The sequence below is a fragment of the Rhinolophus ferrumequinum genome, chromosome 25, assembly GCF_004115265.2.
Source record: "Rhinolophus ferrumequinum isolate MPI-CBG mRhiFer1 chromosome 25, mRhiFer1_v1.p, whole genome shotgun sequence".
In the NCBI taxonomy this organism is placed as follows: Eukaryota; Metazoa; Chordata; class Mammalia; order Chiroptera; family Rhinolophidae; genus Rhinolophus; species Rhinolophus ferrumequinum.
The window spans coordinates 2,726,674-2,743,542 of NC_046308.1; positions in this window are offsets into that span (position 1 = coordinate 2,726,674).

Consider the following 16,869-nt stretch of genomic DNA (forward strand, 5'->3'; position numbering starts at 1 on the left):
TGCTGAACTCCTGGGGAAAAGGCAAAGAGAAGTGTTTACGGTTATGTGAGGGACAGTCACCAGACGCAGGTGAGCAATTTCCTTTGCACTTAAAATGTAAGTGAGGTGCTTTTCGAAGGTGAGGTTTGAGGCTCACAGACATAAGCCTCTATAAGTTCCATTTGAAGGGGAGGCAGGCAAGCAGATAGATATTTTTTTTTATTAGTTTCAGGTGTACAAAATAACATAACAGTTAGACATTTGCACCCCTCACAAAGTGGTAACCCCCCCAGTCTCCTACCCTTCTGACACTGTGCATAGCTATAATACCACTGACCGTATTCCCTGTGCTGCACTTTATATCCTGTGACTCTATGTGTGCCTTACACATACATTTACTTATAGCTGACAGTCAGTGTTATTTGAGATTTGTTTCAGGTGTACAGCCCAGTGGCCAGGTATTTATGCAGTCTATGAAGTGATTCCCCCAATAAGTCCAGTGCCCGTCTGATGCCCTGCATGGTCTTTACCACATTATTGATTCTGTTTCCCGTTCTGTTTCACGTCCCTCTTACTGTTTTGTGACGACCAGTTTGTGCTTTCTGACCCCTTCACCTCCTCCCCATTCCTCAACCCCCCTCCCAGCTCGCATCCATCAGTCACTTCTCTGTATCGGTGAGTCTGTTTCTGTTTTGTTTGCCCGTTTATTCTGTTCTTTAGATTCCATAAGTATTTGTCTTTCTCTGTCTGACTTATTTCACTTAACATAAGACCCTCTAGGTCCATCCATGCAAATGGTAAGGCTGCATCCTTTTCTATGGCAGAGTAATACTTCATTGTTTCAATGTACCTCAATTTCTTTATCCAGTCGTCTGTTGATGGCACTTAGGTTGTTTCCATATCTGGGCTATAGTGAATAGCGCTGCAGTAAGCATAGGGGTGCATGTATTTTTTTCAAATTAGTGTTTTGAGTTTCTTTGGATAAATACCCAGGATTGGAACTGCTGGGTCATATGGTAGATCTGTTTTTAATTATCTGAGGAACCTCCACACTGTTTTCCATAGTAACTGCACCAATTTGCAACCCCACCAACAGTGCAGGAGGGTTTCCTTTTCTCCACACCCTCCCCAACCCTTGTTTGTTGGTTTATTGATGACGGTCGTTCTGACAGGAGTGAGGTGGTATCTCATTGTGGTTTTTTGCATTTCTCTGATGGTTAGTGACACCGAGCATCTTTTCATATGTCTGTTGGCCCAGCCATCTATATGTCCTCTTTGGAGAAATGTCCTTATGTTTTCTGCCCATTTTTTAATTGGATTGTTTGCTTGTTTTGTTTTTGGTGTTGAGTTGTATGAATTTTTTAATAAATTTTGGATAGTAACCCCTTATCAGATGTATCATTGGCAAATATCTTCTCCCATTCAGTAGGATGTCTTTTTATTTTGTTGATGGGTTCCTTTGCTGTGAAAAAGCTTTTTAGTTTGATGTAGTCCTATTTGTTTATTTTTTCTTTTGTTTCCCTGGCCTGAGGGGACATATCAATAAAAACGATATCTGAGAGTTTATTTCCTATATTTTCTTCTAAGTGTTTTATGGCTTCGGGTCTTACATTTAAGTCTTTAATCCATTTTGAGTTTATTCTTGTATATGGAGTAAGAAAGGGGTCCAGTTAAATTTTCTTACATGTATCTGTCTAGTTTTCTGAGCACCATTTATTGAATAGACTGTCTTTACCCCAATGTAAAGTCTTGCTTCCTTTGTCACAGATTAAATGACCATATAGGTGTGGATTTATTTCTGGGCTCTCTATTCTGTTTCGTTGATCTATGTATCTGTTTTTATGCCAATACCATGCTGTTTTGATTACTGTCGCCTTATAGTATAATTTAATATCGGGTAGCATGATACCTCCCGCTTTGTTCTTATTTCTCAGGAGTTCTGTGACTATTCGAGGTCTTTTATGGTATCATATAAATTTTAGGATTATTTGTTCTAGTTCTGTGAAAAATGTCGTTGGTGTTTTGACAGGGACTGCGTTGAATCTATTTACTGCTTTGGGTAGTGTGGACATTTTAACTATATTCTTCCTATCCATGAGCATAGTATGTGTTTCCATTTTTTTGTATCTTCTTTAATTTCTCTCTTCAGTGTCTTCTAATTTTCTGAGTATAGGTCTTTTACTTCCTTGGTTAAATTTATTCCAAAGTACTTTATTTTTCTGATGCAATTGTAAATGGGATTGTTTTCTTAATATCTCTTTCTGATAGTTTGTTATTGAACATTAATTTGGTATCCTGCTACTTTACTAAATTAATTTCTCAGTTCTAATAGTTTTTCTAATAGTTTTGGTGGAATCTTTGGGGTTCTCTATATATAGTATCATGTCACCTGCAAATAATGACAATTTTACTTCCTCCTTTCCAATTTGGATGCTTTTTATTTCTTTGTCTTGTCTGATTGCTGTGGCTAGGACTTCCAACACTATGTTGAGTAAAAGTGGTGAAAGTGGGCCGCCTTGTCTTGTTCCTGATCTTGTGGGGAAAGGTTTCAGCTTTTCCCCATTTAACACGAGGTCAGACAGTTAAGTTCGTGAACTTGTTGCAATGATGTTGCTAACCTTTTTTGATATCAGAGGGATTAGTCATTATGAATTTGTACCAACTGAACAAACAGTTCACCAAGTTTACTATTTGGAAGTGCTGAAAAGGCTGTGTGAAAAAGTTAGACAATCTGAACTTTTTGCCAACAATTCATGGCTCTTGCATCACAACAATGCACCAGCTCACACAGCACTGTCTGTGAGGGAGTTTTAGCCAGTAAACAAGTAACTGTATTGGAACACCCTCCCTACTCACCTGACCTGGCCCCCAATGACTTCTTTCTTTACCTGAAGATAAAGGAAATATTGAAAAGAAGACATTTGGATGACATTCAGGACATCAAGGGTAATACGATGACAGCTCTGATGGCCATTCCAGAAAAAGAGTTCCAAAATTATTTTGAAGGGTGGACTGGGTGCTGGCGTCAGTGCATAGCTTCCCAAGGGGAGCACTTCAAAGGTGACCATAGTGATATTCAGCAATGATGTAGATTGTACTTTTTCTGGGATGAGTTTGTGAGCTTCGTTGTCTGACCTCGTATGTCGGTCTCTTGTCCAATCTGCCTGTAGACACAGGGAAAACTGTTAACAAGCACTGTCATCGTTCAGTCACTGCCTAATTTCAAGTGGAATCTTCATTTAAAAAGTCGGTTTCACTAGAGGCGAGAGCACGTCACGTGGTTTGCGATGAGTCCAAACCACCGTGCCTGCGTGCACAAATTGCTCTGACCCGCTTCCTGACCTAACTATGCCGCCACTCACCTCCCACCTCTTACAATAATTGTGTCTTCATTTCCTCAACATGTCACACCTTTCCAACCCCCTTCGCATTTATGGCTCCCACACCAGCGGTGGGAGGGCGGCAGGCGGGAAAGTGCTATCGTAACTACTAGATGAGGGCACTGCAGGTCAGAGGGGTCGTCTGGCTCACCGGATGTCACACAGCTTGTTCACTGCTGAGCTGTGAAGGCAGCCACGGGCAGTATTGCACGAATAGACTCTGCCACGGCAGACGCCAGAGTCACACGCCGAACTCTGCTGGCCCGGTGAAGATGTCATCTGTGAACACCCTTGATACGCAACATTCACCGTTAGCTTCCGGTGAAAACACGTGACACTGCAGTGTCGTGCCTCGCCTCGGTCTAACATTCACACATAGCATGCTGGAGAGAGTATTTTGTAGAAACCAGTTTTCAGAGGAAAGGTCTTCGTTTATAAACACGTCTGATCCGGCGTTACGACCCGGCTGCCCGTATCAGTGCCGCCCACTCCGTCAGTGCTTCGCATCTCCGCCCAGGGTGGCGCCCTCCTCCTAGGTGCCCAAACCGTGGCGTCACCCGTGGTTCTTCCTGTCTCGTCACCTGTCAGATGGATCGGGACTCCTGTCAGCTCTGCCTCCAAATACCCAGAAGCTGAGTTGTGCGCCATGTCACCTGTCACCAGTCTCCTCATCTGCCACTCTGTGACTGGCAGTATTTCATAGGCCAGTGATGGAAAAAGGAAGCAGCCCACATCAGCTGATCCCACATCCCCCGCTCTTCCCAGGAATGCTGGCGGTTGCTGGTCTGAGCTTCCTCGTCTCTGGTGCAGACCCAGAGGGCGGCACTCAGAGGCACCGCCTTCATGAACAAAGGGGGTTAACCTGAACATTTCTAGGCAGCTGCTTCACCAGACTGCTTGTTATCACCTCGAGCTTTTTTTTTTAAAGACCTACAGTGATCAACAATATGTCACAACAGCTGCCACGCTCTCTCTTGCAGTGACTTTCCATGTCCAGCTTAGAATGGTTTCTTCTTAGACTCTCCCTGGGGGCTGCCCATGTCCTGGGGGTTCACGGTGACCTTAAGGGGGATCCTGCGAACATACACGTCCCTGACTGTGGGTACTTTATTTCTCCTTGTAGTTCAGGCCAGAATGTGCACGTGCTTTGCTCCCGTGGGAACTTGGCTCCCAGACAGACCTGAGCCAGTGGTCGGAGGCTTTCCTCGAGAAGTGCCCATGGCCACTTCCAGTCCTCCCCCCAGGACAAGCCACCACACCTCTCATGTGGATGATTACGGCAGCTGCCCTTCAATGTCCAGTCCATTCCCGACACGCCCACCAGACTCGGCTCCCACTCATGACGTAAGAGCCTGGTTGCCTGGAGAAATGCTGCTTTCAGACCCTGACCCACGCGCTCTCAGCACTTTATAAATGCCTGGGAGGTTGATCAGCATCTGACTCTGGACCTGCCCTCACAAAGGTGATGACACCGAAGGCAAAATGAAAGCACAAGTGAAGGACAGGCACCAGCAGCCCACGTGCTCGCTGTTTGTTTCCTGGTTCCTTCACACTGTGAGAAATCAGATGGGTGCCATTCTCCTTAGGAAGTGAGCCGTGTTAGCTGTGACGTCTTGTTGTTCTGTGCAGCAGTCAGTCACCACCTTGGAACAAAGGTGGGTACAGCTCAGCAACGCCTGGCGGCAAAGTGTTCTGAGTACCGCGTCTCCTCGTTCCTTGGCAAGGTTCCAGGCAGATTTCTGGGAAACAGAAGACGGGACAATCTCTGCTCTCAGACCCAACTCACTTCCCCGCAGAACCAGCCTGCTTTGCGTGGCTGCCTTTCAACTGGGGATTTTGAACAGCCTGCAGGGGGCACCCACAGGGAAAGTCAGGTACGGTTGTGAAACCCCAGGGCGGCTGTACGGGCATCCCAGGCATCAGACTGTGTTCCATCCCCCGGTCTCCCAGGGCCTGGCCGCCCCTTTTGCTGTCCCCGCCCCGCCTTTTGCTGTCCCCGCCCCGCCCCGCCTGGACAGAGAGCAGGGCTTCACACTGGTCCTAAAAATGGGCCACATCGTCAGCCAGAAGCATTAGGTGGGTACAAAGGGAATTGAGGTTCAAAAGCTTAAAAATAATGCAAAAACCGCAATGCCTTTTGCACCAACCTAATACATACTTTTCAGAGGGAGAGACGTTTCCGGAGAAATGGAGAGATTGGCACACGAGCCATGAGGTCCACAGCAATCCCCGTGTCTTCTTTTCCTGTCTGTCCCTGATCTTTCCTTTTTCTGTACTCTGGAAAGAAGCCAGCCCTTGTCCACCAGACTCTACATAAATGAGGGCACAGGTACTTCCCCTGAGGGTGCCAGTCTTTAATTGTGGGATAAGCGTTCGTCGCGCATCAGAGAAGTTTCTGCCAGAAAGTAGAAGTCTGTCACTGGGCAGAAACCCTTCCCAGCCCCTCAGTGAGCTTGCTGGTGCCAACAGCTAAATAGCAAACGTTCCTCTGGCCTCAGCTACAATTCCAGGCCATCAGTCATTGGTCATCGAGCAGATGATTGAATGTCAGTCCCTTACATCTTACTTTTTAAAAACATTTTGAGATTTTCACTCTAGTACTGTGGGTTTAACACATAGGTTGACCCCCTTTCTGCTCCTGAGATCACAGGGAAGTGATGGTGAAGGAATGAAACAATGAAAGCACCCCCACCCCCCTGTATCAGTTACTGGAAGGGACTTGGTGAGGACCCCTGAATACACTTAAAACACCTCTGGAAGACGGAAGGCAGTGAAGCCGTGGTCAGTGAGCAAGGAAACAGACAGGATCCACTTCGTGGAGAACTAATAGTTAATGTGTGGGACTTGGAAGCTCACTAGACTATGTAAATGTTAGAACCGTTAACAAGTAATGCAAATAATAATTAGGAATGGAGGGGGTGGGAAAAAGAAGAGCCTGGTCATTCCTTCACCTTCTGCAGATGGGACACAGTCTTTACCAGCTAAAAGGAACTTGAAACGTTCAGACAATAACAGGAACAACACTTTAAATGATGGCTCTAAACGTTCATTTTGCCACAGCTTTCTACCCCTTCATTCTTACTAAATGTTTTCAACACCAGTGGCTCTGAGGTCAACTAATATTTATTTGAAGTCCAGCTATTTCCTTTGGGATCCTTTGTCTTCCATTGGACAAAAGCCACCATAAATTTAGCACATTTTATCGGAAACATGCAGAATATAATTTTTAAAAATAGCACATTCCGTTCTTCCCTTTGTGCATTCATGTCTGTCTTCTTGTAGACATACGTGTAGGTACTTAAATGACTGCAGTGGTCTTTCATTAATGCCGCCAGTGGTTATTTTAGGGTGCTGTGATTTGAGGAATTTTTTGCTCTAACCTTTCTGTTATTTACAATTTTTATAATAAGCATTATTTTAATTAAAATGCTAATAATACCAATTAAAAATACAGACACCTCCACCTGTCCATGAGGCTAGAAATGAGTAGCAACTGATGTCGTTTGTAATCCCCCATATCTCGGGCGTGGCCGTAGGAGCTGGGTGGAGCGATCCCTCCATGGATGGACAGAGCCTTCATTTATGCATAAGCAGGTGGAAACTGTGGGTGCTCCGGAACTGGGGGGGAAGAAAGGACAGGAAAAGGTGTGACCCAGCAGGCAGTTTGCTAGAAGGATCGGCTAGGTGTGCCGTGAGCATCTTTTGGGAGCAGTAATGAAAACACCTGCAAGGTGGATCACACCCTGTATCTGTCAGAGAAATATCTAGTCTAATATGGAGATAAAACAAGCAGAATTACAACTGTCATCGTCACAGTTTGTAAAATGAAGACCGTCAAGAAGAGTATGCCGTGCTGTGGGATGCCCTGTGTGTGGAAGTGTCTCAGGCTTCCCCACCATCTCACGTGGGCAGGCCCAGTGCCCGCAGCCACGCTCCGAGCCTCTGATGAGAAATACCTTGAAATGCGCCTCTTTTATGAGCACACAGAATTAATCATGATGTGTTTCCTCGCACTGACTGTGTTCGGACCGTGTGGTCAGTGTTACGCTAAGAACCACGCCCGTATCGCTGTGTTCAATCCTCAGACACCCAGCAGGGGACTCTGGGAGGAGTTATTTTACCTTCTTTGCAAACCAGTTCCACCTCCCAAAGGCTAAGACGCTTTCCTAAGGTTGGAACAGAGCCAGTAAATGGGCTTGCATCGAGGCAGCGGAATGTATAGTGTCAGAGGTCCCAAACTTTTTCTGTCAAGAGCCGGATGGCAAATATTTTACCCCATGGCCCTGCGGTCTCGACATGGCGGTTGTAGCCACAGACAAGCAGAGATGAGCGGGCATGGCCGTGTCCCAGTAAAACCTCATGTACAAAAACAAATATTTAATGGATTGCCGCCAGTCACTGTCTTTTTAAACATATCATAAATATTAATGATATTGATAGAACCTTGGAAAATGTGTCATGTTGCATTCCTGCCATAGAAATACCCAGAACCTGTTACTGACTGCGAATGACTAACAACAACCAATTTCTTTCCTGAACTTTTTAAGCTGGCTTTTTCTCCCTCTTCATCTTGAGAAATGTACAATAGCAAAGGTTTGTCTGAATACAGGCAGGTCAGCATGACCCAATATCTTCATGCTTTTCGTCCATTTTCTGTTCCGCTTTGTTGAATGCAGTTCACTCTATAGAGAAATCCTTTTATGTTTTTGCATTTTGATGTGTGCTAGGAAATGACAAAACATCTAAAACCCTATTATGTGAACATTGGTATAATGGGTTTACTGAATATAATCACTGAGCCTCACAGACTGTAGCCGTACTTAGCTGTGGGTAGTTGAAGTCCATTGGAAAATGTGAAGTGTGGCCACCCAGTCTGGAGCAATTGCATAAAAGGATATTTAGAAAGTACACAGTGTTTTATCTGGTCAGACAAAGATGGTTATTTCTGGTCATTTGCACAGTGTATCCAGTGGGCATACATTCTCCTTGACATTTTACAATTGCTCCTTTCAGTTGTGAAATCATTTTTATATAACTGAGATAACAGCGGTTTGCAGAACACCGCACTCTGGTTTATAAGAGAACATAAAAGTGCCATCTGCTTCAAGTTTATTCTGGAAACCCACTGCCAAAGAGACAGACCACTCGATGACATATGGCCTCCAAACATCACTGACAAACTTGCTCTGGGGGAAACAGGTACAAGCAGGACCTCGGAGGTCTGCTGGAGTGGGCGTTACGCAGAGCTAAATTGCAAATATGTAGGCACCCGTTGTGTGTTCCCTGAACGAGTCAGTCCCACAACCACAACTTTCTTCTCGCTCCTGCTGATCACGCTGCAGATCTGCCGGCCTGTGGAAGCGTGATTCTGGCTGCTCGTTAGTGCTCCCTGGAAACGCAGAGGTGCCGGGTCCGGGCTGCCCTGAGACCCGCACTGCCCGTCCGCCCAGGGCTCTGTCCTGTGGAGCCCAGGTTAGACCTCAGAGTCCCTTCGGCCCAAGGACTTCCGGGTGCCACCAAGTAGCGAATTTTCTGTCCACACTAGATAAGGCTTCACAGGACTGCAGCAGAGCAGCAAAGTTGAAAATGGGAACAACCTACACGACCATCAATGGGAGAAATCGGAATGCTAGTCGGGGTTGGTATACCTGGACTACTAGCACGTACTATATGCAGCATGTAAAACATTTGAGGGCTACTGACACCCTAGGAAAGTTAATCAAAAGTACATCGTTTTATGCAAATAGTACTTCACGTAGAGTATTGTCTGATTTTGAAAATGTCCCTACATGTTCACGTGCATGTACACATACGCTTACACACATTAGTTCCAGTCTCTGTGCAATGCCTGCCCTCCCCCCGACAGGTGTGCCCCCCTGCCTTGTCTCCAGGGGTAAGCCCCGCCCCTCACTCCACCCTTTCTCTGCACCGTTGTTTCAGAGACCTTCCCACGTCAGAACCATGTTCTCTGTCCATTCGCTGTGCATTGCTTACGGCCCTAAAAGAACACACTCCCCTGCGTGGTGGGAGCTCTGTTTGGTTCATCTTCAAACCTCTGGCACCGAGGATGCTTCCTGGTACTTAGAAAATGCTCAGGAAACATGAGTGGAAGGACTCCACTCGTGAAAATGCACCCAGAATGAGGAAGTGACCAGAATGGGACCCCACGGCGTGTCTGTGCTGAAACACAATTGGAACTTGGTTTTCTGGGGGCCGGAGGTGCTCACTTAGGTCTGGTCCCAGACCCCTGGCAGGCAGACTCGCATCCCTCCCCACTGCCACTCGAGAGGCAGGACGCCGTCCTTGAGGGTACCCTCAGCTGTGTCAGAGCCGCAGAGCCCCCCGGGAGGGGGGCTGCCGTCAGGCACAGCACAGGCTCTTCCATCCACTTGGGTCTCGCTGGCAGGAGTTTAGCGTAAGGAGATTGCGTGTGTCTCATTTTGAACCTGGATCTTCCAGAGAATTTTAACAAGAGCTCCTAGAGGTAAATAATAACTAAATAAATAAGGGACGGCATCACTCTGCCCTAAAACCCACAACCATTCATCTCTGACCTTTACCAAGGTCATTTCCTGCTCGGTCGTGGGTTTTCCAAAACCAAAATGCAGATCGCTGCTGATGGGGACAGCCTCCCTCGGTCCCCAAGAAGTAGGTGTCCCTGGAACCTCGGATTAAAGCATGAGATTCATTCACTCACTCATTCATTCATCCAACAAATACTAGCTGTGTGCCCAGCTGTGCGGGCATTAACCTTCAGCAGTATCGGACACACAGTGAGGAGGAAAACAGCTAAGTCCCTACCGCAGCTGACAAGGACACATCAGAAAGGAGTGACTTAAAATGTCTAAGTAGGAAGAAAAGGAAACAGTGTAACGAGTTGAATAGAGTGAGCAGTGAGGAGGCGACAGAGGAGGTCTCAGCTCAGCCTGTTGGGGAGGCATCTCTGTGGTGATGGCCCTGGTGCTGAGAACGCATTGAAGAGAAGGAGCCAGGCCTGGGGGACTTTCGGGAAAGCAGGTTTCTGGTAGAGAAGAGTCGAGAACCGTGAGGGAGTGGTCTGAGAGTCGCTTTTGCAGAAGCAAGTCTCAGAAGGTTTACTGATAGATTTTGATTAGAGTGAGAAATGGATCTGGATTCTGTCCTCTGATAGCCGAGTGATGGTGAATTAGTTTCCTACTGTCAAAACAGCGTACCGCAAACTTGCTGGCTTCAAACAAACCAAATATGCCTCCTTATAGTTCTGGGGGCCAGCCGTCCGAAGCCAAGGAGTGGGCCCGTCCATGCTTCCTCCCAGACCTCCAGGGGAGACTCCTCCCTGCCTCTCCGGGCCCCTGCTTCCCCCCGGGCGTCCCTGACTGTGGCAGCATCGCTCCAGGCTCTGCTTTTGTGGTCACGTGGCCTGCTCCCCCGTGCGGCCCTCCCTGTGTGGTCTGTCCTCTGTAAGGATGTTGTCTCTGGGTTAAGGAACCACGCTGCATCCAGGATAATTTGTCACAAGAGCCTGAACCAACTACATGTGCAAAGATCCTGTTTCCACATAAGGCCACCTCCGAATTTCCAGGTGGACGTGAATCTTGGCAGGACTCTGTTCTCCCCGTGAGTGACTAGTAAGCAGTCTTGCTGGTTCTCTTGCGACCCTGGAGGTTTGGACGTCATTCTTTGGTCTCTGCAGGGCAAGGCAGGTTGCAGTGCATCTGGACCTCTTCTAGCCATGAAACAGGTGTCAAACCTGGGGCCCTCCAGGGGCTTGCCAGCCTCTAACCCGTCACCTCCATCCTGTTGGGTCCTGGAATCTCACGCATCACCCTGGTCTCACACGTGGCCCCTGAGCCGGGTTGTGATGGAGCTTCAGCCAAGCTCAGGGAAGAAATCTGGTCACATCCAGGCCAATGAAACAAAAACATGAGGCGAGCTCTGGGACCCTGTCCCTGGTCAGCTGGCCAGCGCCCCACAGGCCCTGTAACTACATTTACGTTTTAGACTCTTCCAGTCCTTTAGTGGTCAGGAGAGTGTCAGAGCAAAGCTGTTTGCCAGGGGCTAGCTGCATGACTTCTGAACCTGCCATGTCTGCCATGTGTCATGGATACATTTCCATGAAGCCATCTTCACTGACTGTAGACGTTAGTCTTGATGTACACACAGGTAAAGGTACCAGAAAGCAAGCCCTCTACGAGCACCCGCTCAGTAATGCCTACAGATGAAGAAGGACATACACGGAAGCGCCTCATTGTTTTCAAGGAGCGTTCACAGGGCAGGTGGTAAATGAGACATTACCGAAGTGCACTTTTCTGTTCAAACAAGTTGCATCACGTACATGGGACACAGCCAACTATAATATACTTTATGTTCCTTTTAATAATAGAAGAGTGCAAAAAAAAATTGTTGTCATCACATGTGCCTTTTTAGGTAGAGATTTCAAGAGAGAGACAGTGTCCCCAGAGGTGTCTGATGAAAAATGAAAGACAACCAGTCACTTATGGGACACTTCACCTGCCAGGTAACCTGTGGGGCCCAGGCCAGGCCACTGCTGCTGTCAAGTCCCGAACCCACCAGCAGAATCTTGCAGACAGAGTCAGTTGCTGTGTCAGGAGTCTCGAAGACCACCCCTGTGTCCGGAGAATCCCCAGCATGTCACTCTCCCAGATAAGATTTCTTACAGTGACCCGGGAAGGCTGCACAGCCAGATCTCAGGGGAAGTGTCACAAGAGGGGTCTGGAGGATTCCGGGAGCTGCTTCCTCTGTCCCAGGAGGTCTCTGAACTGTCACAAGGTCTCAGTGGCACCTCACAGAGGAGTAGAGAATCCCTGAGGGTGACCTGGCTGGGACTCTGTCATTTCACTGTCCTCACTGCCCAGAAGCAGGGAGGGTAATGCAGACACACAGGGCCTCTCCCCATGGCGGACATGGCTGAGCAGTCTGGAGATTTCTACCGAGGGAACCATCCTCACCATCAAGATTGGATGCCACTGACTTCCTTCCCTGTTCTACATTCTCAAAACCATTGCTCGCTCTTCCTGGGGACAGTGATATTTCAGGCCTCTACGTCTTCCCAACTTAGGCTAGCCTTTGGTTTCCAGACTCAGACTAAAAATGAGCCTTCAGACTCTGAAGATTGTCTTTCAGATTCAGATTGCCCTAAAATAGTCCATGTTACCCTCACTTTGGTTTTCCCCCCCAAGATGATTAAAACCTAACTCAAAAGCACACCCTGATTATCTGCAGCGTGGTTCTGAGTCACAGTGAAGTTCTGACAGACGTTTCCCAAATTCACAGCGAAATAATGTTGATTCCGTATCTTTCGGGGGACCAGGTGCCCTAGAAGTTAGGATGCTGTTCTGATGGAGTGTTGTAATTGATGGCTCCTGAGTACGTGGAGAGAAAAAACAAATCATAGCACAGGAAGCTAAGTGACTTCCTGTCGTTCTGAATACACTTACTTGCCCTTGCTCATGCAGACACCAGGGAGTCTAGACCCCGCCTGGCTGGAGGGTGCAGGTGTCCACCCAGCACGAGCTCGTGCACCAGGCTGGAAGCCAACAGCAGTGTCACCTCCCAGGAGGTCCCGCAGCACCGTGTCCGCTGTCCACTCCAGCGTCCATGGAGGCCGGGCCCAAACTCACACTTCCTCAGCAGGCTGGACGCAGAGGTTTCAGAGCTGACCCTGGAGTCAAGAGCCCGTGGGTCTTCCGAGAACTGTCCCACCCACCCACGCAGGTAATCACGCTCTGAACCCTGGGTGGGCGCTCCTTGTTCCTCTGGGACAGGATCAGCCTGGTAGGTTTTTAAAGCCACAGGGACAGACACTGCACAATTACTGCCTAATTGCAGCCATTTCTTTGGCAGGAAGTCATGTATTGACTTTCTAAGACGTTCTGATAAGCCCATTCACACAGGGCTAAATGCTCCCAGCCCCAAATGGCTATTATGCTTGACAGACTGATTAGCAAGTGGAGGGAGCTGCAAAGACCAATCGAGTCAATTGGATGCTTTAAAATTCACCAGAAGGAGGCTTTTAATTACCCTGGCGTATCTGGAGTCTGCATAGATGCTATTTTTTCCCAGTAAAATGGATTGTGGTACCATATGCAGTGCAATTTCTGACTAATAACACTTAATAGAGGCATGTGAAGCCTACAACTTGTAATATTCTCATTTATATTAAATCATCCTTTAATGTTTTTCTAATTGTTCTCCCAGCTTTATGGCCAGGACGCTTTCCTTCACCACAAGGGAGCTGCCAGCTAAAAATACGCTGGTTCTTAAGGACAGATCATGGCGTTAGGGGAGCAAGCAGAGGACTTGCTGCTGAGGCCGGAGGCCGGATTCCGGATTCCGGTGGCCCCATTTTCAGGCTCACACAGGCTCCCTCTTGGCACACTGGTCTGACTGCTCTGGCGGGGAGTGTGTGTGCTTCTGCACAGGCCTCCACGCTGGCCTGTGTCGTCCGTCTGCCGACCAGTTCATCGCCCCTTGATTTCTATGTGATCCGTTCAGGCTGCTGTAACAAAAATACCAGACTGCGCGCTTAAACAGCAGAAATTGATTTCTCGCGGTCTCTCGCGGTCTGGAGGCTGAAAGCCAAGATCAAGGCTCCGGCAGATTCGGTGTCTGGTGACGGCTGTCGGTTCACAGGGACCACCTTCTCCGTGTCCCCGCGTGGAGGAAGCAGTGAGGGCGCTCTCTGGGGTCTCCTTTATAAGGGCCCTGATCCCTTTCACAAGGCCCCACCCCCAGGACCTCACCAGCTCCTGACGCCATCACCTTGGGGGGTAGGAGGTCAGCACATGAATTTGGGGCGTAGAGGTTCTGAGAGCTCATCATTTTCTTCGCTCTACAACACATTCTTTGGGTCAAGCGGATCAAGGGATGAGCTGAGTGAGTGGGATAAGAAACTAGAGTCGTTTGGGGGAGGCTGCTTCAAGGAGTCTGGCTTGATGCTGTGCGTCTCAGCCTGTCGGGAAGAGCCTTCTGAGCTTAGCGTTGTTTCCCGCTCTGGAAAGGAGCTGATCGTCTCAGCCCAGCGAAGGGGCCCAGGGAACAGGCCTCGTCGCCCAGCTGGGGAGTCACTTTGTGCAAATATATTGGTTTTTTATCACGTTAGAAGGGTATTTAAAAGAACATCATTCACTTGAATTCAAAATGTTTTTAGATCTTTAGATTACAGACAATTGTTGCTGTCAAACAAATTTTTCCCTGAGTTTTTATCTTAAATTAAGATGGGCACAAATGCAACATGATAGGTGCAGGATCCTTTCAAGCAAAAGCATAGTCCCTGTTTCAAGGTTATGGATAAACATCTAAAATGGCAAGGGTCTAGTTTTCATGAGAATGTGAAGAAAGATGCATGACAGCTTTTACCTTTCATCATATCCCTTTCTCAAAATTGCTAGACTGTTCTCATGATAACATAGGCTAAGGAACGTTTGGTTTTATTTCAAGGAAACGTGATATTTGTAAAAAACGTGCTATCAGCAAGTTATGCGCTAGAGACAGAACCATCCTTACCATGGCAGGTCTAGCACATTGAGATTCAGCCGTAAGTCACAGAGGGAAAAAGTACAAGTTCGTGTCTTTTGTGTTCCTGAAGTCCAGAAGCCGTCAGCCCAGGGCTGTTGTGGCACTGCAGCCATATCGGAGACCCAGGCTTCCTTCTCTTGGTCCCCAGCTTTTGGGGACGGAGAATTCCTGCAGGGCTGGGTGTTCACTGTGCAAAGCTTCCATTCCCAAGAACACCTAGGCCCACCTCACGGCCCTAGGACAGAGGGACACTGAAGGCTACTTCCTGGAAGTTAAGGCGCCCCTCCCTTTCTACTTACCAAAACTTAGGACCCAGTTACAGGCCTCAGCTCGTTGCAGAAGAGATTGGGAAACACAGTGGTCATTCTGGGTGGTTGGTGACCAGTTAAACATTCGAAGCTCTTCCAGAGGAAGAGAAGGAAGAATGGGTACTGAAGCCCCGTCCGCTCTGGGACACACACAGGCCTATTCCAGGCAGCGTGGCTGCCACCCTGCCCACCTCCCGGGTCCCACCCACCCATCTTCTCCCCACGCTGTGCTCCAGCTGCCTGGTCTGCTGCTGTCCGTCCAGCGCCACGCTGATCGGGTGTGGGGGCCTTGGCACCGCCGCCTGTGCCTCCGGCGGCCGGACAGCAATTCCCCAACTATTCCCAGAGCTCCTCCATCACTTCACTGGTCTCTGCTGCAGCCAACCTCCTGGGGGACACTTCCTTCCGCCCCCCAGTAGTGGCCCTGTCACTTGCCTCTTCAGCCTGTTACTTTTTTCTGCACCCTGACTCTGGTGATCCATTTTGGCGATCAAATAAGAGAGAAAGAGAAAGTGCCCTTACCCCACCCCCACCCCTGCCCACCTGGAGTGCTTGAAAGAAAGAGCATTATATTAAAACAGTAGGAAACTGTTTATTTATTTATTTTTTAAGTAAAAGATCCACTTAGGCTCTTGGGGAACCTGCAGCCTCAATGAGGATGCATCTCCCTAGAATTTCAGGCTGTTTGTGACTTTTGAAAAAGCAAATGCTACTTTTTAAATCTAAATCCGCAGCGTGTCCCTCTTAAGAAGTATCCAGTTGTGCTGTGGGAGCTGACACAGGGTTAGGTGGAAACCAGTAGGAGAGACAGGGGACAAGCTCAGAGACCTGTCTGCCCAGTGGGGTAGTCTCAGCAGGGACAGTATAGACCAGACAAGAGTGTGCGCCTGGTGGGCAGTGAGATTCACCTACAGTTCTGGGCGCTCAGGGCCTGGACCCTGCAGATCCTCCCCCCACCTCTCTGCAGGAAGCAGGAAAGTGTCGTTCTCAGCTCATCCCCACCCCCAGGCATCCCAGGAACCCCCCAATGGACACTGCGCACAGCCGGTGTCCGGGGCAGAGGACAACCTCTCCCTAGCGAGCCTGGCGGTCGCACCTGCGAGGTGCAGAGGGCGCCCGGGGCTGGCTGTTCCCAGAGGTGGGAGCCGCCCCTCCCCTGCTAATCTGGGTCCACCCGCCCCATGGACGCCTCATGTGCGCGATAAAAACGGCACTGGTGTCCACTTCTGATCCGGAGACTCGCGAGTAAGGCCCACACGTGGGCTCCACTGAACCAGGCGACCCAGCCCAGCAACCTCTGAGCCTCCAGTACCCCAGGAATTGCCAGCAGGAGGAATCCCGTATCTCTGACAAGTGGGGATCCCATGGGTGCGCGGTGAGCACGTCCCTCTGTGGGCCGGGCTGAGCCCGGCTTGGAACCCCATGGCTGGGAGAGGACAGTGCAGGGACCCGCTCACCCGTCCCAGTTGGACGCTCACCCGTCCCAGTTGGGTGAGAGACGGATGGGGACCCATGGTTTGGAAAAGTGCAAAGAAGTGGGCTCCCCACTCCTCCAGGCGCTCAGAGCATCGGTGCGGGACAAATAATGGACTCCACCCCTCATCCTGGTCCCTTCCCCTCCCAGGGATCAGCGCCTGGTCTGCCGAGGGTCTCGGGATACAGTGTCGGTTAGCGGAGCCCAGCGG